At 41.6% G+C, this 27,745-nt stretch overlaps 1 protein-coding gene and 1 long non-coding RNA gene across 3 annotated transcripts in view; one reads left to right on the forward strand and one right to left on the reverse strand.

Annotated features, from left to right (window-relative positions):
- LOC115264142 (uncharacterized) overlaps positions 1-18,677 on the reverse strand; it is a 33,532-nt gene extending 14,855 nt beyond the window's left edge. The window contains exon 1 of one of the 2 annotated variants that reach the window (XM_062850342.1): positions 18,444-18,677. The gene's annotated coding sequence lies outside the window, so the exon portion shown is untranslated. Of the gene's footprint in view, positions 1-2,224; positions 2,803-18,443 lie in introns of those variants that run through there. The other variant, XM_062850339.1, reaches the window with a different exon arrangement.
- LOC134287720 (uncharacterized) lies at positions 13,092-14,201 on the forward strand. Its single transcript, XR_009997475.1, has 2 exons — positions 13,092-13,561; positions 13,639-14,201. It is a non-coding gene; the product is annotated as an uncharacterized LOC134287720 (long non-coding RNA).
- Positions 18,678-27,745: the final 9,068 nt, after the last annotated feature.

Here is a 27,745-nt window from a genome sequence, read left to right on the forward strand (position 1 = left end):
CGCTGGGAACCTTTTATCATTTACGACTAGTTCGCAAATGCTGTGTAAAATCTGTGGGAACAAACAAGGAACGAATAAGATTTGAAAGCTTGAAAAATAAATGGAACAAATGTAGTATGTATAACGCGAAGGCAGTGGACTATACATATGTACATTATTGATATCGTGGAGTAGCATTTTTATACGTTTTTTTTTACAGCGGCACCAAGAAAACGGGCAATGTATCGATAGTTTTTTGAGTTCATGTCCCAGATACTACTTTCAGCGTGCAAGCATCGAGTAACATTTTCCACATTTTCAGTCAGATACTTTCTGATCCTTTACTCCAAAAATTTTAAGGACAAACGTTTTGGAATCCCGCTTAAACAGTGCTTCAGAACTTCAGACGCACAAATCTCAAGAAGCGAACTTCAAACAACAATGCATTTTATTATTCTGTTCTTGCTCACTTGTAATAAGCTTAAAATAAGAAGATCAGGTGCGCTGGTTTTGTTTACGAAGAGATTTGTGCGCTCGAAATCGTGAGTAGGTACCAAAGTCAGCCGCTGTGGCGGCCATATTGGGATTCTGATAAATTTGTCCTTAAATTCTATATACAACCAAAAGTAACTACATATCTTGGCTGGCCTGGCATCCAATTTTCAAAGGATACAGTTAATACATACAGGTAATTGTTTTCACGTATTTTACAGCAATCCAATTCAAACACCTCATGATACAGGAAAGGTAACAGCTCCTCATTTGCCTTGCACTGCATACTAAATCAAGCCTTCGATTGATATCAGCAGGTCCCGTTCTGACCATCAACGCAACGCAACGCCACGCCGGCCCGCCGTATTTGCCTTCAAGCGTCCGTAAGTACAAGCACTATCTCTACTACTCTACTCTATTAAGGCTGACACGAGCGAGCACCATTCTGCATTACAAATTTATATATGGATTGCAGTTGTAGCCACTAGTCAGCCACTTGTGAAATGAAATGGCTTTCGGTTTTCAAGTGGATGGGTATTGAGCGTGTTTGTTTAGAGCTAAAAGTGCAGATCAAACGTTGAAGGAATTGATTCAAGATCAAACAGATTGTTTACAGCGGTACGATACCAATGAAATTTGAATTGGTTTAAAATATCAACTTTGGTTTTACTCTCACCGCGGAACACTAAAGTGTTCAAAATAATCAAGCCCCTGTCTGACGAGAATAATATAATGATAATCTTTACAGCGGCACAATTGTGTAAAATCTCAAAAATTTACATAATAAAAACATTAACTTCAAATTCTGTAAAATTAAAACACCTCAAAAAAGACAAATTTTTCTTGAGCATCTGAAACTAAGAAGGAAAGCTACATTTTTTTTTTAAGAAATATAATTAAAAATCATTTAGTCGGCTAAACAAACAACGATTCTCAAGTATTTAGCTGAGAAAATCTAGACATTGTAAAATACTACATTCTTTAATTTATTTCATCACATTGACCAGAATAAGTTTTGAAAAGTTCCTAAAATCATTAATAAACCTTGGAATGTCATTTTTAGTTCTTAGATATTACAACGGTACTTCGAATTCGACCTGGTTTCGTCGAACGAAAACAACATCATTTACTCGGCGAAAAAAATAGCACATTTCAATTGTATCCCTCCCCCAGAGAGAGGTGACAAAACTGAAACATTACACCCGGAACACACGAAACCTGCTGATGATAGGTAGATATAGGATAGGGCAAAAGTAATTGCGTATTGGATCCAATTGCCATTTGATTTCCCACAGGAGCAGAAACTAGAGCTCGACACAAATCTTCTCGCTCTCTGGCTGCCCTGTTCATACCTCTGGAATTTACATGCCGAGATATTTACCCTATCACTTGACACCACGCGCGGGGAAAAGACCTATCGCTTCGCTTACATCGACACAAAATTTGACCTCCCACGTTCGTCCGCGGACCGTAAGTGTATTTACTGCTTTCACGCTTGAGGAATTTGGACAAGTGATTGTAGGCATCGTATCAAACGACCCGCGAACACGATTGTTGTCGATTGTGAACATTACATCAATTATTTCGTTTTTTTTTTTGGCAATATAGAAACACAAAACGAAAACACGATCGTTGTTTACGGCGGCACGTCACGCTGGAGTGGGTTTCGCTCTATCACCTCTTATAAGCCCACTTAAGTAATTGAAAAACGGTTCATATGTGGCGATTCGAGTTGAAGGGCATTTGGTCTTACCTTAGACTACAAATAGAATCGACTTAGGTGGAAATTTTCCACTTCCTAGCTGCCCTTCGATACACGGTATTCACCTACAAACGTTGCACCGAACTTTCGCTTGGGAAGTATCAAGGTCCTTAGTTTCCCTGCTTCGAATTTTCACTTCACTTTCCACCTAGCACTGTTCTTTCTTTTCTTCCTGATTCCTCCTGTGCACAGCCAACCGTGTTAGTCCCAGCAGGACCCCGAACTTATCCGCTCGAATGTCAACCGTCGACTGAATTCGACTCGGTTCAATCCACGACGACCGGCCTCCAACCAACCCAACGAATCGAACCGTACCGATAGTCGTCGATTAGCCGCGCGCCATCTCTTCTCTATACAGCGCACACCAGAGTGCTCCTTTTCGTACCTAGTAGGCATATATGTTTGCCGTGTGAGGTATATGTGTGGCTCTCAGTTCGAGCTCATCGCATGTAGCAGCAGCAGCAGGCCATGCTTCCTCGTGTCGAATCGAAAATATACACAGGCGAGCGGAGGAGTAAAATCGTTTGTAAACACCAATACCCGGAACACATGCAACGCATTGTACGCGGGGTCTGGGGGTTCCTGCGTAAAATTAGGGAAAGTGCGGCGGGGAATGTCTCTCCCCACAGATGGTAAACATTACTGTATCGTTGTTTGGAGAGAATTCTGTACTACCGGCTCCGGCAAGATAAGTTAGTTCGTAACCGTTGTCACCATCACGACAAATTCGACAAACTTTTCGTGGGTTTCCCGGAGCGAGTTGGATTTGGAAACGAGCCAAGCTCCGAAGCAGAAAGTATAGACAACAGAGAAACTGTGGATTATGACCGCCACATGCGATTGAAAGCGATCTGTTTGTACACTTGGTCAGTTGTTTGCTCTCGATAGAGCGCTGGCTGTGCCGCTGTATTAGCACGTGAGCTGTGTCAAATTCGTGTGGGAGTCTGTCTATCAGTACCTAAACCTTTGTACCGGAATTTTCTAATTTCAACCTGCATTACAAATTTACTACGATTTTAAATTGAATGTCACGCAATCCTTCTGTACCACCTACGTAAAGGTCATCGAACATCGACCAATTTCCGTTTTCCCCTCCAAAATCCGAAATTTTATCATGGACCATGCGCTCTTGCGACCCATGCATCCATTCGACCCCTAGCTTGTCACCGGCAACGACCAAGAAGCATCAGTAGGTATAGATGTTGCGGTTGGCATGGCTGCCCAGCACCACTAATACTACAGACAGAAGCGCCGCCGTTGCCTACTTGGCCACCGCGTGACTCCTTTCACTTTCCGTTTGGTAGGTCCCGAGACAGGTTCTCACCGAGGATACAGAGACACCTCGCCAGGACGAATGACCTTGCATGTGCAATAATTGCCGCGGAACAGTGTGCGTACGCTAATTGGTTTCAAGTATGGTGATTATGGTGCTTGACACAATGTCAATGACCCATAACCGTTATTTTTGCATATCATGTTTTAACACACCTCCAAGTAACCGTAACTGGTTCCGATTACCAGAATCGTACTGTGAGTGACGTCAGTTTCGCTTTTAATTTCAACAAAGTGGAGAAAATAACGAAATTTCTTACGCAATCACCATGATGACAATCGGCATCGTTAAAACCGGCATGGCAGAGGTGTGGCGTCCTGAGAATGATTAAAAATAATCGAAGAAATGTGACAATCCCGGATGGGAGAATAGTCATGTTCGTTTGAAAAAAGGCTTGAAATTATGTCTGCGTTGAATGATTAAATCATTCACTATGACAAGACATATATAATCTTTCAGAATTCTTGGCAGAATGCATGAACTTGCTAATAGAAATACGATGACAAAAAATATACATGAACAAATGATTATTTTCGTTTAATTTATTGCTTTGACGTGGCATAGCGCAGATGTACAACATGAATAACTACAGCCCTTTATCTGCTCAGTATAAACAACCAAAGAGTTCGTGGGGCAATATCAGATGTGGGCACGTTGTATTCGCGGCATTTCTGCAACACCTGACGGATGGCGGTTGAAGAATTCGTGTACTTTGGCTCACTGGTGACCGCCGACAACGACACCAGCAGAGAAATTCAGAGGTGCATTGTGGCAGGAAATCATGCTTTCTTTGGACTCCGCAGAACTCTACGATCGAATAAAGTTCGCCGTAATACGAAGTTAACTATCTACAAAACGCTGTTTAGACCGGTAGTCCTCTATGGGCACTTAACATGGAGCCTACGTGCAGAGGACCAACACGCCCTTGGAGATTTCGAACGGAAGGTGTTGCGTACCATCTACGGCGGAGTGCAGATGGAAGACGGGACTTGGAGAAGGCGAATGAACCACGAGCGGCATCAGCTGCTGAGAGAACCAACCATCATCCAAACCGCGAAAATCGGGAGGCTACGGTGGACGGGTCACGTCATTAGGATGTCGGATAGCAACTTGACTAAAATGGTTCTCGAGAGTCATCCGACCGGTACAAGAAGACGTGGTGCGCAGCGAGCTAGGTGGGTCGACCAAGTGGAGGACGATCTGCGGACCCTACGCAGAATGTGGAACTGGAGACAAACAGCCATGGACCGAGTGGAATGGCGACTGCTACAGCAGAGGCCACTCCGGCCTTAGCCTGATCGGTAAGGTAAGTATAAACAACCAAACATGGATCAAAAGAACATACCTATTTTTACATTTCCTTTTTTTTTTTTTTGTTTTTTTTTTCATTTTTAAACTTCTGTTTTCCTCCTTAGGAGCTTTTAACTCCTGTTTTGAACAAAAACCATTTTCCATGTACATATGCCATCCACGGAGAGACGAAACTACCCAAAAGTGGATTCTTTCCACCCAACTTCGGGGTTGCGTGCGTCAAGCCAATTTTGAGTTGATGGAATCGATGTTTTTGTTGGGTTGTTCCCGCTTGCTTCCATGTGAAAAAAATACCTAATTTTAAGTTTTTTCAACTCAACCGAAATTTTGACTAGGTTGTATTCACTCAAATTTGAGTACTGTGCTAGAAACTCAGTTTTGGCTTGACGCACGGAACTGCAAAAGTTGGGGTGTTTCTCTCTTCACTCTCTGACAACAATAGAAAGAGCGCATGAAAAGGGAGATGAAAAAGAACTCAAAATTGAGTTTAGAAGTACCTTATTTTGAGTTTTTCAGTTTCTCCGTGTCAGGCAAGAACATTCCACCACAGACAACCAGACGTAACACTGGTGAAATTTCCATCGACCACGCTTTTAACTATCATTTTAAATCTTCATAGTTGTGGCTTTCACAACCAGAGGTGTGCGTGTGCGTTTGACGTTTGACGTTTCACACTAGCGGCTTCTGTTGACGATATTGCACAACGCAGTGTTTCGTGAAACATTTCCACCACACACTAAGGCGCTGTCCATAAACTACGTAGATTTTTTTTGGGCCATCTCAGACCCCCCCCTCCCCCCTCGTAGACTTTTGTCCAAACAAAATTTTCTAAATTTGTATGGAGCGTAGACTTTGGCCAGACTCCCCCCTCCCCCCCCTAAGAATCTACGTAGTTTATGGACAGGCCCTAAGATTCTAATTTTCCAGCTCAGTAAATTTTTCGCTGAGTTCTGCATTTTTTCCATATTTTTACTGAGTTCTCAACAGCAGATTTAACTCGGTACACTTGGTAATGGTCATCAGTAACGATATTTACCGTTCATCTGTAATTTTTGACAGTTCATTTGCAGAGCTCGTTAACTCATTTACAGAGTATCTATTCAGCAAAAGGAATAACCGAGGGTACCGAGTTAAATCTGCTTTTGAGAACTCAGTAAAAAGATGGGGAAAATACCGAGGCTGATCTTATAAGATATAGTGTGCAGGTGATGGTAGTGTGAACTATGGGCGATGGATTTTCACGAAAATTGTTCTAGGTGTTACGTCTGCTTGTCTGTCACCATTCACCATCCACCAAGATATGTTTGCATAAAACATTCTTCTAGAAGCCAGGCAGTCAAAACCACGAAAGATCCTTTGATTTCGCAATGAAAATTGGAAATTTTATTCTTAATTGCAATTAAGGTTTTGTGATGATTTTATTATCAGCCGTTTCCAAGCAGATTGAGAAACACGAGGAGATGCATGGTTGTTGATGTCTACGCTATCTATGTTAGAGATCATTGAAATATGACGACCGACCACCGTTAAAAAGGGAAGAGGTCTGTAAAATTGTTACACTCTATTTAGTACATATAAGGATAAGCGTGATAGAGGGGAGAAAGTAAGAAGTGTACAAATAGGAGTAAAGATAGAGTAATGAAGAGTGAGGAATGAGCAAGTGTGAAGTTTGAGTAAGTTGCGAACAGTAACCAGTGAAATGTGCAAAATGAGGGACTTTGAGTAGTGACAAATGAGCAATTCCGAGTGATAAGTGAGGAGTTTGACGTGATAAATGAAGTCTGAGCCGGGATTAGTGACGGGTGAGAAGTAAAAAGCATAAGGCCTTCACGAGTTTTACGGATTGTGTATGCTGATGACACATTGTGTAATTGTATATACTGATGACAGTCTCGTAACTTGCAAACGCAAACGAAATTCGCTCTATATAAGATGCTAATTCTTCTGGTTGCACCGGTTGCCCTTTACGATCACGAGACGTGGACTTGAAAGAAGGTAGACCGAAAAGCCTCCTAAAAAGCTCAAATACTGAGCACAAAATACCGCGGAAGACTCTCGGTGGGAAATAAGAAAATGGAGTATCGTGCAGACACATGATAGGATAAGTGAAATAAAGAGTGTCACACGGTGACAAGTGTGAGGCATTGAGGAGTGAGGAGTGCGCAGTTAGATGTTTAGAATGAGTAGTTGGAGTGAGCAGTGATTATTAAGTACAAAGCGATGAAAAGTGAGGAGTGAGATGTGAATAATGTAGAGTAATGGGTGAGCAATAAAGAGTGAGGAATGAGAAGTGAGTAGTGAGGAATGTACAGTGAACAGTACAGTAAAGTATCAGAAGTGAGAAGTAAGCAGTGAGGAATGAGAAATTAAAAATAAAGAACAAGGAGTGTGAAGCATTGAAGAGTAAAAAGTTAGCAGTCTGAAATGAGCAATCAGGGGGGGTTCATAAACAACGTAGACCGAAATTTGACCATCTCAGACCCCCCCCCTCCCCCTCGTAGACTTTTGTCCATACAAAAATTTTAAAATTTGTATGGAGCGTAGACTTTGGTCAGACCCCCCCCCCTCCTCCCAAAAAGTCTACGTGGTTTATGAACGGCCCCTCAGTAACATAGAGTGTTCGTGAGTTGCAACGTGTACGTATACGAACACAGAAGCAGCTAATGAAATTTTGTGTTTTGTAATTTTAAGTTGAGATTCGTCTGGGTTTCTGTTTAACGTAGATCGAAAAATGGTCATCGGTTTTTTTTTATATTTACTCGTCGAGCCCCTTCCAAAAATATTCATATTACATCGGTTCCTAGCTGTTTTTTTTAAAAACCGGATGCTACTATCTTGGATTCGATAAGGGCGTCGGACAGCTATTTTTACACTGGAACCTCTTTTTATGCCATTGGCTGGGGGTGCATACATTAAAAATGTACATAAATAGGAATGGGTATATAGAAAAACGAGAAAATTTTGTGCATAAATTTGGTCAATGCCAGGGCCAGGGCTTCAATGAGGGAATCTATGTAGTTCGCTTCGCAAAAACAGGGCCTCTTGGACATTTGATATGGGGCCAAGGGGATTTCAAAGAAGTTCCCAGAGTGCCTTAAAAAGAGAGAATACCTATGAGCTTCAGAGGCGTTTCAGGGGGTTGTTTCTATGGATATCAGGTGACTTTGAAGGGCGTTTCGTCAGGTTTCGTTGACGTTTCAATAGGATTCTGAGGATTGCAGGGGCGTTTCCATCATAATCACCCTCGAGCAGTCGCGTCGTCGACCACAAGCGTGCATTTTTCGTGGTGCGTGTACTCAGTCCACGACTTGACCTCTCCAGGTTTAAGGGTATTCCAAGGAAGTTGCAAGGACTTTAAGAAGGGTCTAAGGAGCCTTTTATGGCCATTACAAGGGGTTACAGGGACATTTCAAGGCATTTCAGGTGATCCCAGGAGGTTTTAGCAACGTTTAAAGAGCGTTCCTAGAAATTCAGAGGCATTTTTTAGCATTTCAGGGCTGTTTTAAGCGGTTTTCAGGTGAGTTTTAGGTGGGGGGGGGGGGGGGGGGGGGTTCACGGTGTCAAAATTTAGATTATTATCGAACTTCCATGTAAATACGTCCGATACAAACTGTAGGGGAGACTGGGGAGACTTGATCCCTTTTTCTTAATTTTCCTGTAACTTCAAGAAAAACACAAAACTTGATCCGTTTTTCATACAGAATGGACGGTAAACATCTCTTGCAAGTTTATACACAACAGAAAGATTTTAAATTGTTGTTAAAGTTTTCAAAACTGTGTTTTTATGGAGGCATGTCTTATGATGTATTTTTCAAAAATGGGCTACAATTGATCCCCTTTTGAGCACATAGTTAATTTAAAAGGAAAGTAACTCCCGAAGCTTCCTTTTCATTTTCATTTCAAGTTTTCTTGTGTTTTTGATGAATATGGTGAATTTGAAATTATAAGATTTCCTTAAATTGTTAAGGTTATGCAGTATTTTGAAAATGGGGAGACTTGATCCCTCTTTTTATGTTGTGTAATAAAATAATAATTATCTAACAAGCTTTATCATTGAATAGACTAGAATTCCGAGTAAATAGAGGCTTCCGAACAGAATTTTATTTTTCACATGTATAATGTGTGTGTAATCCTCGAGGGATCAAGTCTTCCCATGCCACTGTTGTATATACCAAGCTGCAATATTTAAAATATTTATAAAACAGCCTTATTTGAATAAATACGTTTGATAGTGTTTTATTTACACTATGTGCTGTTAAATTTTGACACGATTTGGTTCAATTTTTACAAAGTTATTGAGATTTTTTGGAATCGCCTAAAAGATTTCTGAAGGACTGAAAACAAACCATCAGTCATTAAAAAATAATGCAATGTACAATCAAAATCAATTGTGACCAAAACATTGTCGTCTATCAAGATGTAGTTTTGGAAAAAATATGCTAGAAGAAAACTGTTTTTGATTCCGAGAAAATATGGGGGGAACAAGTCTCCCCAGGGATCAAGTCTCCTCAGTCTCCCCTATGGGAAAAATTTCTCCGATAAAATATTTCCTAGTCTTCCGATTATGATAATATAGCCCAAATACTAATCTAATAATTTTCAAAGAAAAATTGGAGGTACATGAAAGTTCGATAATAATCGAGATTTTGACACCGTGCGTTTTAAAGGCGTTCTAAGGGGTTTCAGGGGCATTTCAAATTAATTATGAAGATTTCAAAGAAGTTTTAATTGGATTGTGGAGGTTTCAGTGGCGTTTCGAAGCATTTCAGGTCAGGGTCGTATCAGGGACGATTCAAGAACACCCTCGAATCCAAGGGGTTTCAGGGATATTTTAAATGGATTATGGTGATTTCAAAGGCATTTCAATGAAACTATAGGGGTTTCAGGGACATTTCAAGGCATTTCATGGGCGTTTCAAGAAATTCCAAGGGTTTTTTTATGAAGGGTCTCTAAAAATCATCTGAAGTACCTGATCCTTTGAAATCCCCCTAAAACCCCCACGGACCCCATGTAACGCACCTAAGACCCACCCAGTACCACGAAACCCTCAAAAACGCCTTCATAGCGTTTCTGAAACCCACCAAAAAATCCTCCGAAGCTTCCAGTAATGCCTTAAAAATCCCCCTAAAACCCCCTCGGACCCCATGTACACAGTTAGTCGCGTTCGGTAATTTTTATCGGAATCTCAACTGCTGAGCGTTCGGTAACGAGTTTTAAACGAAATTCTGTAAAAAAAATACCAAATTTTGGTAAAATCTTATCGTTTATCTGTCAAACTCTAACGAAGTTCAGTAAAAGTTGCAAGCTTTACCGATTTTTTCCTGTGAAACAAACTTATCGGTTGAGATGTATAACATTACCGAAGTCGGTGATTTTTTCTAAGTGTGTAACGCACCTGAGACCCTCCGAAACCTCCAATAACGCCTGCGTAAATCCTCTGAAGCAACCTGAAATGCATCTGGAATCCCCCTAAACCCCCATCGGATTCTATGTAACGCACCTGAATCCTGATCGCACGGGAATCTTGAATTACGTCGAATTGTACATCTGTTACCAAAAATTGGACATTTAGAGTGGATTTTTTTTCGACTTCCCATCCTAAACGACCTCATGCAAACCAACGGGCTTCGTTTTTTTAATTTGAACTTCTAGTAACCCTGTGGGTATCGAAAAACACACTGATGGTTACCCTTTTTGCTGTTTTGTTTTGATTCTACGTTCCGTTTCACCCCTTTCCATGAGCAGCTGGACGTTTGAACCATTTTTTGTTTGAATGATGTGTAGATTAGCGGGGGTCAAATAAAAAAGTATTCAGATTAGATGCGGTCAAACCAACGAGGGTAGACGGTACTGAGAAATCACTCATTCGTAAACATCTATTGGATCTTCAGAAGGCGTACATATTGGTTACATAATAATGTATATTTTGATTCTCAGCACTCAAAAGTTAGAAAATCTTCAAATATAATCAACAGTTTTTACAGGTACGATTTTTTGTGTTTTTTTTTTCAATAAAAATTCTCAGAATAAAATTCAGAAACTCTTATGTAAAAAGAAATTTAGCACTGCATTGCTTCATTCGCGTTTCAGAACGTAACGTTATCAGCGATTGACTCAACACGCTATTTATTTCCTGTTTCATGCGCTTCATTTTGGTCAGCTCAAACCATGTAAACCCCTATGGTCCTTAGAACTTTCAATAATTACAATAAATAAATAAATAAATAATTCACAATCAAATGGTTCTCTTCATTCGCGGTTTTAAAAATATACCTTTGAATATATCGTCACATACTCATCTCGTATTTATCTTCAATCAGTTTTTCAAATATCGACAATGATTTTTCATAAGGGCCTAACTGACTTGATCGATTTCTCTTCGTCGACTCTCTCTTTCGCTAATAACTTGATCAGTATAAATAAAATCATTATTCTTTTTGTTTCTATAGCAACATGTAGTCGTCTTCTTCGCATTGCAACCAAAAAATCTTTGGAAAACTCAATATACATTCTGGGAGAACACAAAGAGAGGATCAATGAAGAGAACTCGAAAATGTCAGTTAGGCCCAAATGAAAAATCAATGTCGATATGCTTCCAATTACTTCAAGCGTTCTTCTCAACTCGCTTCAAGCGCTACTTTACTATTGAGCGATCGTTCGAAATTCCTCAAAACTCGTTTCTTTTAAACCATCAAGCGTTTCTCACAACTCGCCTCTGGCTTTCCATCAAGCGGTCCTCAAAACACGATTCTTATTTACTACCAAGCGGTCCTCAAAACTCGCCTTTGTCTTATTGCGAAGTGTAGGATTTGGAATCCAAATCTGAAATATAAAAGTTGATTGTCGATTCATTGCGCAAGTCAGGATACATGAAAGGAAGGTCAAAATCCAGCTCTAGATCAGAGTTGGTCAGTGTGTCCAAGCTGAGCACTAAGACCCGGTTGGGTCAAGAAATCCAACTTAAGACCTGACACAAAAAAGTTGGTCGTCGCTTCTTTGCACGTAGATCCGGATGGATCGAAGGTCAGAATACAACTCTAGACCGGAGTTGGTCAGTGTGTCCTACCTGAGCACTGAGACCTGGTTGGGTCAAGAAATTCAACTTAAGACATAATTCGAAAAAGATGGTCGTCTCTTTACTGGACGTAGATCCGGATCTACTGGAGCCTGGTAAGCTCCATCCGTGGAAGCATTTTCAGAATCAGTTGTATAAAAGTCGAGGTTCTTGAGAAGTAAAATGTGTAACTTAACATTGAATTTGTATTTGTTCAGGATGTTTTATTTCTGGTTTGATGCTTGAAGGAATCTTCTGGAGCCTGGTAAGCTCCATCTGTAGGAGCATTTTTTGATTCAGTTAGAAGTCGAGGTTCTTGAGAAGTAGAATGTGTAATGTGACATTGAATTTGTATTGTTCAGGATGTTTTTTCTGGTTTTGTTGCTCCATCCGTGGATGCATTTTCAGAATCAGTTTTGAGAATGTTGCGATAGAGTATAGTCGTGAGTTTTGGAGGTGGAAAATGGATAAAATTGTGAATGTGAAAAAGAAACAGTGGTTATTGATAAATCCTACACGAAAGCGGTCCTCAAAACACGCATCAAATGTTTAGCCAATCGGTTCTCAAAACTCACTTCTGCGTTTTCATCAAGAGGTCCTCAAAACACGCATTTTTCAAACCGCCAAGCGGTCCTCTCAACTCGCTGCTGGTTTACCATCAAGTAATCCTCAAATCACGCTTCTTAAATATTTACTATCAAGCGGTCCTCAAAACTCTCCTTTTGTTTACTACTAAGCTGCTCTCAAAACACGCCTCAAATTTATAATCAAGCAGTTCTCAAAACTTGCCTACATTGGTCCTCTCAACTCGCTCTATGTTGCCAATCCAGATCAATCATCATTAATTTTAGTAGACTACATGATGACGACGGTTGGAAAACTTCGATCACAGAGAAACAGACGTAATGTAACCGTAGGTTCCAAGTTTTTAGACTTTCGGCTCCTCCTCAAATATCCTTCGCCTTTAAACCCCACCTGCCAGTGGGCACCTAATGCCTTGTCCAAATATAAAAACAAAATAAAATCCCAAAACTGACAGCCTCACTGGTGGCGTAATCCTAGCTGTCAAAACTGAGCCAAGTTGTTATTATAATAACACACGTTACTGGGCCGTGTCGTTTATTTGCAGCGGTTTGAGCTACCAAAAATAGTCTCTATAGAAATTGTCGGCCTAATTAGATCCCTGCGAGGAAGGGTTGCCAACTATTACAAACCGAGTTGTCAAACTTCGTAAAAGTTATCAAACTTCGGATATTCTCTGCGATTTAGCCTTAAACGTTAATCATCAAGGAATTATCAATTTCATTCCGTCCGTGACTATCCCCGATAGTTGAAGTGCGCGTCGGGTAGTTAAAAGTAAAGTGTTTGTTTTAAAAGTATAAGGTGTATATAGTTAATATGTGGTTTTTTCTTTATAGATCTTAAAGCTAGTTAAAACTTAAAACTAGTTAAAACTTAGAAGGCTAATAGTACGGTTTTGTGAATTAGTACGATTTGTAGTACGGTTAGTAAGAAAATGTGGTTTAAAAGAAGAAAGGTGAATAATGCGCTTTTGTTAAACAGGTTACTTCAATAGAACCATTCAACTAGAGGTTAATTCGCCCTTAACAAAAGGAATTCTCAAGAAAAGGTAGGACTGCGAAAGAATTTGTGAAGTGGTGCAGGAAGAGAGACGGTGACATTTAGGTGTACTAATCCCGGAAATAGGTCCACTTCTGGGCCTTTTCTTTTCTACCTTCGGTGTAAAACCCGGAGGGCTCTATTTCGTGTTCTCGCAGGACCGTCCACGTACATCAGGTCGCTTTACGTTGGTTCGTCGGTCACGACCCACGCTAAGCCGTCGCCATCTTGAAAGCCACGGACAAAAGGAATCCAACAATAGCCTATTCACTGTGACGCCGGGTGGAACAATAGACCGTCCCCGACTACGCCATTTTGGGGATTGGTTGCCCACCTACCCTACTGGAGTCAAGAAGCTCGTCGTAGTGTCCCATCACACCCCGGCGGCCACCTCGAATTGCCGATTGCCCTGCCAACCCCGAAGAAAGTTGACCGCTATCGACCGAGTAAAGGTCATACGGTTGAAGGACCGTTAGAAGCCCCCCACAATACCGGCCGAGGGCCCTCGGATGCATGCATGCCACCGTGAACCACCAAGCTAGCCACCGATCCGCACCACCGCTGTCCACGCCACCACCTTCTGCACCACCGCTGTCCACGCCACCACCGTCTGCACCACCGCCGTCCACCGTTCCGATGTAAAAGCGCAAGTACACCTTATTACTAATGTCACCTTTCTCTCATTAGGGTCCCAATATGGGCCGAATAAATGTAGATGTAAGATTGTAAAATTGGTGGTTGATTTCTACTAGAAAACCCCGCATTTAACATATATACGCCCTTTTTGAATATTGATCGTTTCCCGTGCCTAAAAAGGGGGCTTTCATACCTCGATCTGGGTAGTCCGCTGGTTGAAATACGATTTTACCTTGTTTTGGTTAACTTTGATCGCATAACGTTGTTGGTTTCCTCCCCCTCATACGGATTTGACAGCTGACCACTAAAATCCTGCTCCTGCTAAAGGTGAGTGACCAGTCGTGCTTATGTAACGGTGCTATTAGAAATAAGCGACCCCGTGCTCGAATACTTCCCACCCACTATTTTCCCACTGAGCAGCCGAGGGGCTACAGTAACTCTTAGAACAAAAATTAGAATAAAAATTCTCCGTTTCTACAATGAAATGGTGCAAAAAGCGTGAGTTACTTGCCTAATTTGATGCTGTTTGAGTAAAACATTGCATAACTGTGTTGTTGCATTCTCCCTTTCTTGCCTCTTTAACAACACACTGCCGTGTACAACATACAGTGTATCAAACAATTGTCCGTACAGCAATTTTTTGGTCAAAATAATTTTTCATTCAAATGATTATAACTTTTTTATACGTCAATCAAATATGCTAAATGTTGATCAATCATGAACCATATATCAAAGCTCCATTGGTAAAATTTTGAGGGAGATCGAATAAGTTTTCTGAAAGTTATAGAACTTTTAGTAAAACTTATATAATTTTTGAACACATTTTTAAAACATTGTTACTCAATGACTCAATGAAACTTTTTTCATTTTTTATTGTGATACAGCTTATACCTAAGGCTTTCATATGCAGCTTCGTTTGAGGTTTTTTATTCACTACAAAAAATATGAAAAATCTGTATATGTTCAAAGTGTCATTTGGAAATTTATCATATTTAGATCAAAAAAAGTGCCAAGTGTTTTCAACGTTATTAAACTCTCTTAATGTAATATTTTCATACAGGACCTACTGAACTACATATGAAGAGTAGGTCCTATGTATTTTCGTTCAGTTAATGCACGTTTATTGGTGGAAAACGTTTGGCAGATCATATGTGCAAAATAAGGTGAATTTTTAAACATCGTCAACTACATAAGCACATTTTCCATATTTTTTGTAGTGAATATAAAACCTCAAAAATAGCTGCATATGAATACCTTAGGTATCAGCTGTAACACACAAAAAATTGAAAAAGTTTTATTGAGTACATACTGAGATATAATGTTTCAAAAATGTGTACAAAAATCTTATAAGTTTTTCTAAAAGTTCTATAACTTTCAGAAAACTTATTCGATCTCGCTCAAAATTTTACCAATGGAGCTTTAATATATGGTTCATAAATGGTCAAAATTTCAGCGTTTTTGATTGACGTATAAAAAAGTTGTAAACATTTGACTGAAAAATTATTTTGACCAAAAAATTTCTGTACGGACAATTGTTTGATACACTGTAGCTGTCCCATGTTATATAATAATCCCTATCAACATGGGACAATCACAGACAAACCGACGTATCGTAAATCGTCGTGAAAACACAATCGCTAAATGCTAATTACGCTGTATTTCGTTAACCGCGGACTAGATGGCGATTGTGAGCAAACGCCATACCAGAGCGAAAACGATGTGAGCGCCGCGAGCGAGCGATTTCAGAACTACAGAATATTTGAATTTTACGTTAAAAAGGAAAACAAAGGGTAGTGAGTAGAGTTAGACGTTTGTTTGCCTGTGGTACAAGTACCCAACTAACAATCGCAAGCCGCAAATAAGCATGCATGCTGAATTGTTGCTTTATAATAGTAATTATAGCTGAACTTAAATTATGCTGTACACATTACTGTACAAATGCTATTTTAATTGAAAAAGTAGCCAATGTTCAACTTTTTGTATTGGTATTAACAATGATAATTTGAAACACTTTTCAAGCGTTCAATAAGAATTTCATTCGACTTGCAGTAATTCCTTTACAGCATAGTTTAACAAGACTTTTTTATGCGTCTCGTTAAGTTCATGTAAAAAATAGGACATGTATCTGTATAATATGTTTTTCACTAGTGAAATAAGCGCTTTCGTTTCATCATACTTCGACTCAGAGTACATGATGAAAAACACGTGTTTATTACTGAACAACAGCTGAATTAATCTGTTGTTCAGTCGTTAGCCATAATGTTGTGCTAATTCACCACTGCTGAATAGGAGTCGAAGTCTGATCATTATTAAACCAAGGGAAGTTTATGTTTTGATTTGAGCGCTGCAATTCATCATCTCTAGGATGGCGCAGATAGGAAGGCATGCGGCTGGTAATCGATGGGTGTCGAGTTCGAATCTGGATTTAGGTAAATTTATGTGTTGTTATTATTTCACAATATTTGTTCACAGCATTAAGTTCCAATCTTAAACTTTCATGGAAAAAAATTGCATTTTTTAATTTTTATATCATTTTTGCCAAAGCTGAATAACAGCTTTACTATATATTTGTAAAACGATTAAACAACAAACAGTTCTGTTGGTAAACAACATTATGCTTTATAGTTTCTCCAAATTTGTGTGAACAAAACCCAAACAAAGGTTGTGCCTGAAAATTATCCAAATGTTATTCAGCATCATGCTGAATCAATTCGTCGTAAAGGTGCTTGAAAATTGAGTGATTGTTAGTTGGGTATGCTGCACACGGCAACTCAGTTCCTTTAAGTTTTACTCAAACATCATTAAAGTAAGCAATGAATCATAATACCTACGCTTTTTGTACCATTTCATTGCAGAAACGGAGGATTGTTCATCGCACCATATGAAAAAATCAGCTCATTACTACAAATTTAGTACTTCACCGAATATGAAATCCTTTCAGGATAATTCAGGCCAAACATTTCAATAGGTCCTATCTGCATTTGAGAGGCTCTCTTTGTTCACTTTCTCTTTTAATTATTGCGATGTAATGGTACACTTTTCAATTATTTTTGCAGTACAAATCAAAAGACGATTGTTTGACCATCGTTCAATGCAAGGAGACAATAATAATACAAATAAACAGCTGAGATTTTAACGAAAGAGAGGGAAACCAAAGAAAGCCTCTCTTTTGCAGATAGGACCTTTAGACATGTTTGGCCTGAATTATTACCTATCAATTTGAGTGACCGGGCTATTTTTTGTTTTGTGTTGTTTGTGCCGTGAGTTGATCATTTTCGTTTGATTTTATCAGGCATTTGTAGTATTCTATTTATTTTTCGTATTAAAAAATAAAGCATTTGTAGGGTTCTATTATTATGATCGTATGGCACCCAATGTGGGGCCATTTTTTTTTGTTTGTAACATCTAATCTTGAGGAATCATGAAATTACATATCACTAAAAGGATCAATTCATTCTCAGTAAATTAGAGATGAAATAGAATGGAATTAACTGTGTTTGAAAACAAACGAATCGAGTTACCGCTAAGTGATTCTAAAGTTAGTAGTATACAATGCAGTCCATAGTTTTTTTCATCCTCGAACCTTGTTCCATATTCCGTTGCATGTCGTCTATTTCTATTCTCGTCTTAACTTTCCCTTGGTTCGTTTTCTTAAGCGTTATGATGGCAGTCAGTGACACTGACGACGAAGCGACATTACTTTCTGAAACCAAAAACCCCGCGTGTCATAGCGTAGTTTTCTGTTGAACTCGTGCGGGGTCGTCGTCGTCATTCATTCAGCCCGAAGTGACCTGCCAGCGTAGCGTTGTTGTGGCGTTGTCTTACGTTTACACCGACGAGAGGCTTTGCACATTTGGCACTCTGCCTATATAAGTATGACGACGAAGCCGACGTTGTAGTCTCGACTCGACAAAACAATTTTAGGACAGACACCAGAAGAAAATAAAACTGCATACGAACAATACGCACCATTATCTCATACCCAACCCATGTTTGAAGACGAGTGCCAAAGTCAATGTCAAGATTCTGTTTTGTTTGACGAAGCCGAGAACAATTCAATTTCAGTGCCAAACCATCCTGATTATCAAATGAATTCGACTGACTGATATTATGTAAGCGAGTGTATTGTTGTAGGGGGAGGTATTTTTAACTTTCAAGATACGACGAGCATTTTCATCGCCCACACAATCTTCTCGGTGGGTGTTGTCACTCATCACACTGAGAATCAGGGGACTTTCCACTTTTTTGATATTCACCTTACTTTTCTCCGTCACCGCAACTAATCCAATATTGTAGAACCGCTTCACACAACTTGGCGAACTTATACGCGTCGACTTTTATCACGTGGAGCTCCAAAAACCTTCACAAAACTTCACCGAACTATAGCCACTGGATGTGCCGACTGGAGGCCAGCAATATTTGACGAAATCTGACGTTTGTCTGTCCTTTCGAAGGACTACCCACGAAGTGATCGATTTTCTCCCCTCGGTCACATGCTATATATAAACTCCCTGAACCAGACGACGGCAACCCACGACAACGCGGACCAAGACGACGACGACAACGGCCACGAATCCATGTCTATAAAAACAGAAAAAGGGGCTCGAATTTTCCCCTCCGCATCAAAACCATGCTTTGCTTTTCAATCGTTACTCATACACACGCACAGACGTGACGTCATGACCCATCGCTTTTCCGGAGGAGACGAGCCGACACCAAGAGCCGTTCTGAATCGCATTTGGAACCATCAGCAGACAGGACCAAAAGAATGGAGAGCATACTCTCCGCATATCCCACGTTTCTCTCACATCGTCGTCGCGTCGTCAACCACTTAAACACGTGTTCTCGGTCGGTCGGTGCGATACGCGCGCAAGCAGTTCTTTTCTGTGTCCTGGGAAAGCATCTCGCCGCAACTACGCATTCTTTGATAGGTACCAAACGGAGCGAACATAGCAGAGGTGGTGGCAGAGGAGGAATGTTTGGAATTTCCTGTCCATGTCTACGCCTTGCATCATCCTTGAATGTCCTTCTCGCATGGGCTGAGCATAACACAAACCGGTTTTTCTTCTATCACCGGCATGTTCTACATCGAAACCAACATAAAAATGTACGTGCCGGGGTGGAAATAGCGAGGGTTGCTGACGTAAAAAGCGAGGACAAATACGTCATTCACAAAATTTCTTCTTCGGGCATGAGCAGAACACGGAGAAGTAGATAATATGAGGTTAAATGTAGGTGAAATAACTGAAGTCATTGATTGTTCTGATTGCAGTGAAATGGGCCGAAGGATGTTGTTATCTGCCAAACAAGGTCTTGCATTAGCTGATTCATACTATTGCAATTTGTTGTGTAGCTTTCTCACTTATAACTTATGTCACAAACGTGTAACAGTTTCATTCGATTTTGTAATGCTAGACTAGACTAGACTAGACTAGACTAGACTAGACTAGACTAGACTAGACTAGACTAGACTAGACTAGACTAGACTAGACTAGACTAGACTAGACTAGACTAGACTAGACTAGACTAGACTAGACTAGACTAGACTAGACTAGACTAGACTAGACTAGACTAGACTAGACTAGACTAGACTAGACTAGACTAGACTAGACTAGACTAGACTAGACTAGACTAGACTAGACTAGACTAGACTAGACTAGACTAGACTAGACTAGACTAGACTAGACTAGACTAGACTAGACTAGACTAGACTAGACTAGACTAGACTAGACTAGACTAGACTAGACTAGACTAGACTAGACTAGACTAGACTAGACTAGACTAGACTAGACTAGACTAGACTAGACTAGACTAGACTAGACTAGACTAGACTAGACTAGACTAGACTAGACTAGACTAGACTAGACTAGACTAGACTAGACTAGACTAGACTAGACTAGACTAGACTAGACTAGACTAGACTAGACTAGACTAGACTAGACTAGACTAGACTAGACTAGACTAGACTAGACTAGACTAGACTAGACTAGACTAGACTAGACTAGACTAGACTAGACTAGACTAGACTAGACTAGACTAGACTAGACTAGACTAGACTAGACTAGACTAGACTAGACTAGACTAGACTAGACTAGACTAGACTAGACTAGACTAGACTAGACTAGACTAGACTAGACTAGACTAGACTAGACTAGACTAGACTAGACTAGACTAGACTAGACTAGACTAGACTAGACTAGACTAGACTAGACTAGACTAGACTAGACTAGACTAGACTAGACTAGACTAGACTAGACTAGACTAGACTAGACTAGACTAGACTAGACTAGACTAGACTAGACTAGACTAGACTAGACTAGACTAGACTAGACTAGACTAGACTAGACTAGACTAGACTAGCCTAGCCTAGAAATCCTGGAAGGATTCTCGACAGAATCTTGTCAGGATTCTCGGCAGAATCCTGTCAGGATTCTCGGCAGAATCCTGGAAGGATTCTCGACCGAATCCTGGAAGGATTCTCGACAGAATCCTGGAAGGATTCTCGACAGAATCCTGGAAGGATTCTCGACAGAATCCTGGAAGGATTCTCGACAGAATCCTGGAAGGATTCTCGACAGAATCCTGGAAGGATTCTCGACAGAATCCTGGAAGGATTCTCGACAGAATCCTGGAAGGATTCTCGACAGAATCCTGGAAGGATTCTCGACAGAATCCTGGAAGGATTCTCGACAGAATCCTTTCAGGATTCTCGACAGAATCCTTTCAGGATTCTCGACAGAATCCTGGAAGGATTCTCGACAGAATCCTGGAAGGATTCTTGACAGAATCCTGGAAGGATTCTCGACAGAATCCTGGAAGGATTCTCGACAGAATCCTGGAAGGATTCTCGACAGAATCCTGGAAGGATTCTCGACAGAATCCTGGAAGGATTCTCGACAGAATCCTGGAAGGATTCTCGACAGAATCCTGGAAGGATTCTCGACAGAATCCTGGAAGGATTCTCGACAGAATCCTGGAAGGATTCTCGACAGAATCCTGGAAGGATTCTCGACAGAATCCTGGAAGGATTCTCGACAGAATCCTGGAAGGATTCTCGACAGAATCCTGGAAGGATTCTCGACAGAATCCTGGAAGGATTCTCGACAGAATCCTGGAAGGATTCTCGACAGAATCCTGGAAGGATTCTCGACAGAATCCTGGAAGGATTCTCGACAGAATCCTGGAAGGATTCTCGACAGAATCCTGGAAGGATTCTCGACAGAATCCTGGAAGGATTATCGACAGAATCCTGGAAGGATTCTCGACAGAATCCTGGATGGATTCTCGACAGAATCCTGGAAGGATTCTCGACAGAATCCTGGAAGGATTCTCGACAGAATCCTGGAAGGATTCTCGACAGAATCCTGGAAGGATTCTCGACAGAATCCTGGAAGGATTCTCGACAGAATCCTGGAAGGATTCTCGACAGAATCCTGGAAGGATTCTCGACAGAATCCTGGAAGGATTCTCGACAGAATCCTGGAAGGATTCTCGACAGAATCCTGGAAGGATTCTCGACAGAATCCTGGAAGGATTCTCGACAGAATCCTGGAAGGATTCTCGACAGAATCCTGGAAGGATTCTCGACAGAATCCTGGAAGGATTCTCGACAGAATCCTGGAAGGATTCTCGACAGAATCCTGGAAGGATTCTCGACAGAATCCTGGAAGGATTCTCGACAGAATCCTGGAAGGATTCTCGACAGAATCCTGGAAGGATTCTCGACAGAATCCTGGAAGGATTCTCGACAGAATCCTGGAAGGATTCTCGACAGAATCCTGGAAGGATTCTCGACAGAATCCTGGAAGGATTCTCGACAGAATCCTGGAAGGATTCTCGACAGAATCCTGGAAGGATTCTCGACAGAATCCTGGAAGGATTCTCGACAGAATCCTGGAAGGATTCTCGACAGAATCCTGGAAGGATTCTCGACAGAATCCTGGAAGGATTCTCGACAGAATCCTGGAAGGATTCTCGACCGAATCCTGGAAGGATTCTCGACAGAATCCTGGAAGGATTCTCGACCGAATCCTGGAAGGATTCTCGACCGAATCCTGGAAGGATTCTCGACCGAATCCTGGAAGGATTCTCGACAGAATCCTGGAAGGATTCTCGACAGAATCCTGGAAGGATTCTCGACAGAATCCTGGAAGGATTCTCGACAGAATCCTGGAAGGATTCTCGACAGAATCCTGGAAGGATTCTCGACAGAATCCTGGAAGGATTCTCGACAGAATCCTGGAAGGATTCTCGACAGAATCCTGGAAGGATTCTCGACAGAATCCTGGAAGGATTCTCGACAGAATCCTGGAAGGATTCTCGACAGAATCCTGGAAGGATTCTCGACAGAATCCTGGAAGGATTCTCGACAGAATCCTGGAAGGATTCTCGACAGAATCCTGGAAGGATTCTAGACAGAATCCTGGAAGGATTCTCGACAGAATCCTGGAAGGATTCTCGACAGAATCCTGGAAGGATTCTCGACAGAATCCTGGAAGGATTCTCGACAGAATCCTGGAAGGATTCTCGACAGAATCCTGGAAGGATTCTCGACAGAATCCTGGAAGGATTCTCGACAGAATCCTGGAAGGATTCTCGACAGAATCCTGGAAGGATTCTCGACAGAATCCTGGAAGGATTCTCGACAGAATCCTGGAAGGATTCTCGACAGAATCCTGGGAGGAATCTCGACAGAATCCTGGAAGGATTCTCGACAGAATCCTGGAAGGATTCTCGACAGAATCCTGGAAGGATTCTCGACAGAATCCTGGAAGGATTCTCGACAGAATCCTGGAAGGATTCTCGACAGAATCCTGGAAGGATTCTCGACAGAATCCTGGAAGGATTCTCGACAGAATCCTGGAAGGATTCTCGACAGAATCCTGGAAGGATTCTCGACAGAATCCTGGAAGGATTCTCGACAGAATCCTGGAAGGATTCTCGACAGAATCCTGGAAGGATTCTCGACAGAATCCTGGAAGGATTCTCGACAGAATCCTGGAAGGATTCTCGACAGAATCCTGGAAGGATTCTCGACAGAATCCTGGAAGGATTCTCGACAGAATCCTGGAAGGATTCTCGACAGAATCCTGGAAGGATTCTCGACAGAATCCTGGAAGGATTCTCGACAGAATCCTGGAAGGATTCTCGACAGAATCCTGGAAGGATTCTCGACAGAATCCTGGAAGGATTCTCGACAGAATCCTGGAAGGATTCTCGACAGAATCCTGGAAGGATTCTCGACAGAATCCTGGAAGGATTCTCGACAGAATCCTGGAAGGATTCTCGACAGAATCCTGGAAGGATTCTCGACAGAATCCTGGAAGGATTCTCGACAGAATCCTGGAAGGATTCTCGACAGAATCCTGGAAGGATTCTCGACAGAATCCTGGAAGGATTCTCGACAGAATCCTGGAAGGATTCTCGACAGAATCCTGGAAGGATTCTCGACAGAATCCTGGAAGGATTCTCGACAGAATCCTGGAAGGATTCTCGACAGAATCCTGGAAGGATTCTCGACAGAATCCTGGAAGGATTCTCGACAGAATCCTGGAAGGATTCTCGACAGAATCCTGGAAGGATTCTCGACAGAATCCTGGAAGGATTCTCGACAGAATCCTGGAAGGATTCTCGACAGAATCCTGGAAGGATTCTCGACAGAATCCTGGAAGGATTCTCGACAGAATCCTGGAAGGATTCTCGACAGAATCCTGGAAGGATTCTCGACAGAATCCTGGAAGGATTCTCGACAGAATCCTGGAAGGATTCTCGACAGAATCCTGGAAGGATTCTCGACAGAATCCTGGAAGGATTCTCGACAGAATCCTGGAAGGATTCTCGACAGAATCCTGGAAGGATTCTCGACAGAATCCTGGCAGGATTCTCGACAGAATCCTGGCAGGATTCTCGACAGAATCCTGGCAGGATTCCCGACAGAATCCTGGCAGGATTCTCGACAGAATCCTGGCAGGATTCCCGACAGAATCCTGGCAGGATTCTCGACAGAATCCTGGCAGGATTCTCGACAGAATCCTGGCAGGAATCTCGACAGAATCCTGGCAGGATTCTCGACAGAATCCTGGCGGGATTCTCGACAGAATCCTGGAAGGATTCTCTCCAGAATCCTGGCGGGATTCTCTCCAGAATCCTGGAAGGATTCTCTCCAGAATCCTGGAAGGATTCTCTCCAGAATCCTGGAAGGATTCTCTCCAGAATCCTGGAAGGATTCTCTCCAGAATCCTGGAAGGATTCTCTCCAGAATCCTGGAAGGATTCTCTCCAGAATCCTGGAAGGATTCTCTCCAGAATCCTGGAAGGATTCTCTCCAGAATCCTGGAAGGATTCTCTCCAGAATCCTGGAAGGATTCTCTCCAGAATCCTGGAAGGATTCTCTCCAGAATCCTGGAAGGATTCTCTCCAGAATCCTGGAAGGATTCTCTCCAGAATCCTGGAAGGATTCTCTCCAGAATCCTGGAAGGATTCTCTCCAGAATCCTGGAAGGATTCTCTCCAGAATCCTGGAAGGATTCTCTCCAGAATCCTGGAAGGATTCTCTCCAGAATCCTGGAAGGATTCTCTCCAGAATCCTGGAAGGATTCTCTCCAGAATCCTGGAAGGATTCTCTCCAGAATCCTGGAAGGATTCTCTCCAGAATCCTGGAAGGATTCTCTCCAGAATCCTGGAAGGATTCTCTCCAGAATCCTGGAAGGATTCTCTCCAGAATCCTGGAAGGATTCTCTCCAGAATCCTGGAAGGATTCTCTCCAGAATCCTGGAAGGATTCTCTCCAGAATCCTGGAAGGATTCTCTCCAGAATCCTGGAAGGATTCTCTCCAGAATCCTGGAAGGATTCTCTCCAGAATCCTGGAAGGATTCTCTCCAGAATCCTGGAAGGATTCTCTCCAGAATCCTGGAAGGATTCTCTCCAGAATCCTGGAAGGATTCTCTCCAGAATCCTGGAAGGATTCTCTCCAGAATCCTGGAAGGATTCTCTCCAGAATCCTGGAAGGATTCTCGACAGAATCCTGGAAGGATTCTCGACAGAATCCTGGAAGGATTCTCGACAGAATCCTGGAAGGATTCTCGACAGAATCCTTTCAGGATTCTCGACAGAATCCTTTCAGGATTCTTCACAGAATCATTTCAGGATTCTCGACAGAATATTTTCAGGGTTCTCGACAGAATCCTTTCAGGATTCTCGACAGAATCCTTTCAGGATTCTCGACAGAATCCTTTCAGGATTCTCGACAGAATCCTTTCAGGATTCTCGACAGAATCCTTTCAGGATTCTCGACAGAATCCTTTCAGGATTCTCGACAGAATCCTTTCAGGATTCTCGACAGAATCCTTTCAGGATTCTCGACAGAATCCTTTCAGGATTCTCGACAGAATCCATTCAGGATTCTCGGCAGAATCACTTCAGGATTCTCGACAGAATCTTTTCAAGATTCTCGACAGAATCCTTTCAGGATTCTCGACAGAATCCTTTGGTAACGTTCAAAAATTACGTCCAAGATTTGGGGGAGGGGGGGGTTGGTTTAGAAAAGTGTGACAGTACGTGTATTAGGTATAGGAAAATAGCGTGACAGAGGGGGGAGGGGGGTTCTAGAAATCCCGAAAAACGATGGACGTAATAAATGAACCTCCTCTTCAGGATTCTCGACAGAATCCTTTCAGGATTCTCGACAGAATCCTTTCAGAATTCTCGACAGAATCCTTTCAGGATTCTCGACAGAATCCTTTCAGGATTCTCGACAGAATCCTTTCAGGATTCTCGACAGAATCCTTTCAGGATTTTCGACAGAATCCTTCCAGGATTTTCGACAGAATCCTTTCAGGATTTTCGACAGAATCCTTTCTCGACAGAATCCTTTCAGGATTCTCGACAGAATCCCAACTAACATTTTTTGTGAATGTAAACGTCAACAAAGCGTCCTTAATACGGCTTGATGCTGAGTTACTGTGTTGTACATATGGATGGAAGCTTCTATGCAAGCCCTATACCAATGAATCTGGACTTAATCAGCTTGTACATGCTGTGCGATCAGCTCTTGGATCAGCTTCTATGCCACCTAGTCATAGCTCTTTTCTCGGCTCCTATGTAACCACTAACTGAATAACATCTTGAGAAGGCGCTTTTTCAGCCTTTTCGCAGTTGTTAAATAATAGTTTTACGGCATCCGCAAATTAAACGATTAAATATATAGCGCATTTAGTTCACCACTGGACTATCGCACTAGTTTTCACGAGTGCGAAAACGCTAATAAAAGTGCGCGATTGCATCAAATCAACTCGGTGTCTTCAGAGCACTTGTTCACCTTAGATTGAAAAAATAGTGCGCCGAAGACATCAACCTGATTTGATGCAATCGCGCACTTTTATTTACGTTTTCGCACTTATGAAGTCGCAGTTCGCAGTCCAGTGGTGAACTAAATGCGGTATAATTAGGTTATGGATACCGTGACGCAATACATGTGGAACTGGAACTATCACTTTTAAAATTGAATAATTAAAGTACTTGTTGCTACTTGGAATCGAACTCCCGATCTCCGTATCCACTGGTCTCGATGGTGTCCTCGCTGCCACACTGCTATATATAAATAACATAGAAAATAGCCCGTTTTGTTTTACTCCAGACAAGGCTTCATAATTGTGCCACAAGAAAACTTACCCAACTTCATCTTGCTGCAAAAGCTTGTAAAACGTCAAACGCAATAATGTTTACATTGAACAAGCTGTGTGGTTGCGCCAACAGATTCTTCTTCACAGCTTCTGGCTGAAAGAGTGTTCTTTAAACGGCTACGAAGCGCTGCTGTTTTGTGTTTTGGCAACATTACAAAACGTACTGTATAAAAGCAGCTGTTGTAGTGGCTGGGACTCTCTTACTCGATTTGCACATCTTCCGGCCAATCTTCCGGCATTGAATTAAAGTGCAATAAAAGCAACCCAAATAATTTCACAGCACAGAGATGGATAGCTGTAAAGAATTTGTGTAGTAGCTATATATCCCGCTTAAAGTTTGTTTTGACAATAATGTTTACATCCGACAAGCCGTGTTGGTAAACCAACAGTTTCTTTATCACAGCTTCTAGCCGTAATGAAATCGCATAACGGCCTTTAAAGCGCTGCTGGTTTGGGGATTTGTCAGTATAACGAATTGTACTGTATACCCAAGTAACCACAAGCATTATATCATTGCACGAATTAGACTGAATATCAACCTTTGCAATGCGGAATGCAGTAATTCCACACTTGTCATGCATTAATCCTTTAGATTGGCATTATCAATGTAATGGTGCATTACATTTTTCTTTACATTAGGGTGTATTAAATGCTGCTATACGCTAATTCAATAATTCAACACGGCAAAAACTGAATAGATGCAATGCACAAACTAGCAAAGGTTGCTCTAACAATACAATTATAAAAGCTTGACTCTAATGGTAAACAAATGTAATCAAGAAGATTGAACAACTTTACTCTAGCGGTCATCAGCACGTCTGGTTCGACTCCCGACCAACCTAATCACCGTTTGAACCACCGATCGACGACTTTTTTCAGA

Source organism: Aedes albopictus, chromosome 1 (genome assembly GCF_035046485.1).
Source record: "Aedes albopictus strain Foshan chromosome 1, AalbF5, whole genome shotgun sequence".
Taxonomy (NCBI): domain Eukaryota; kingdom Metazoa; phylum Arthropoda; class Insecta; order Diptera; family Culicidae; genus Aedes; species Aedes albopictus.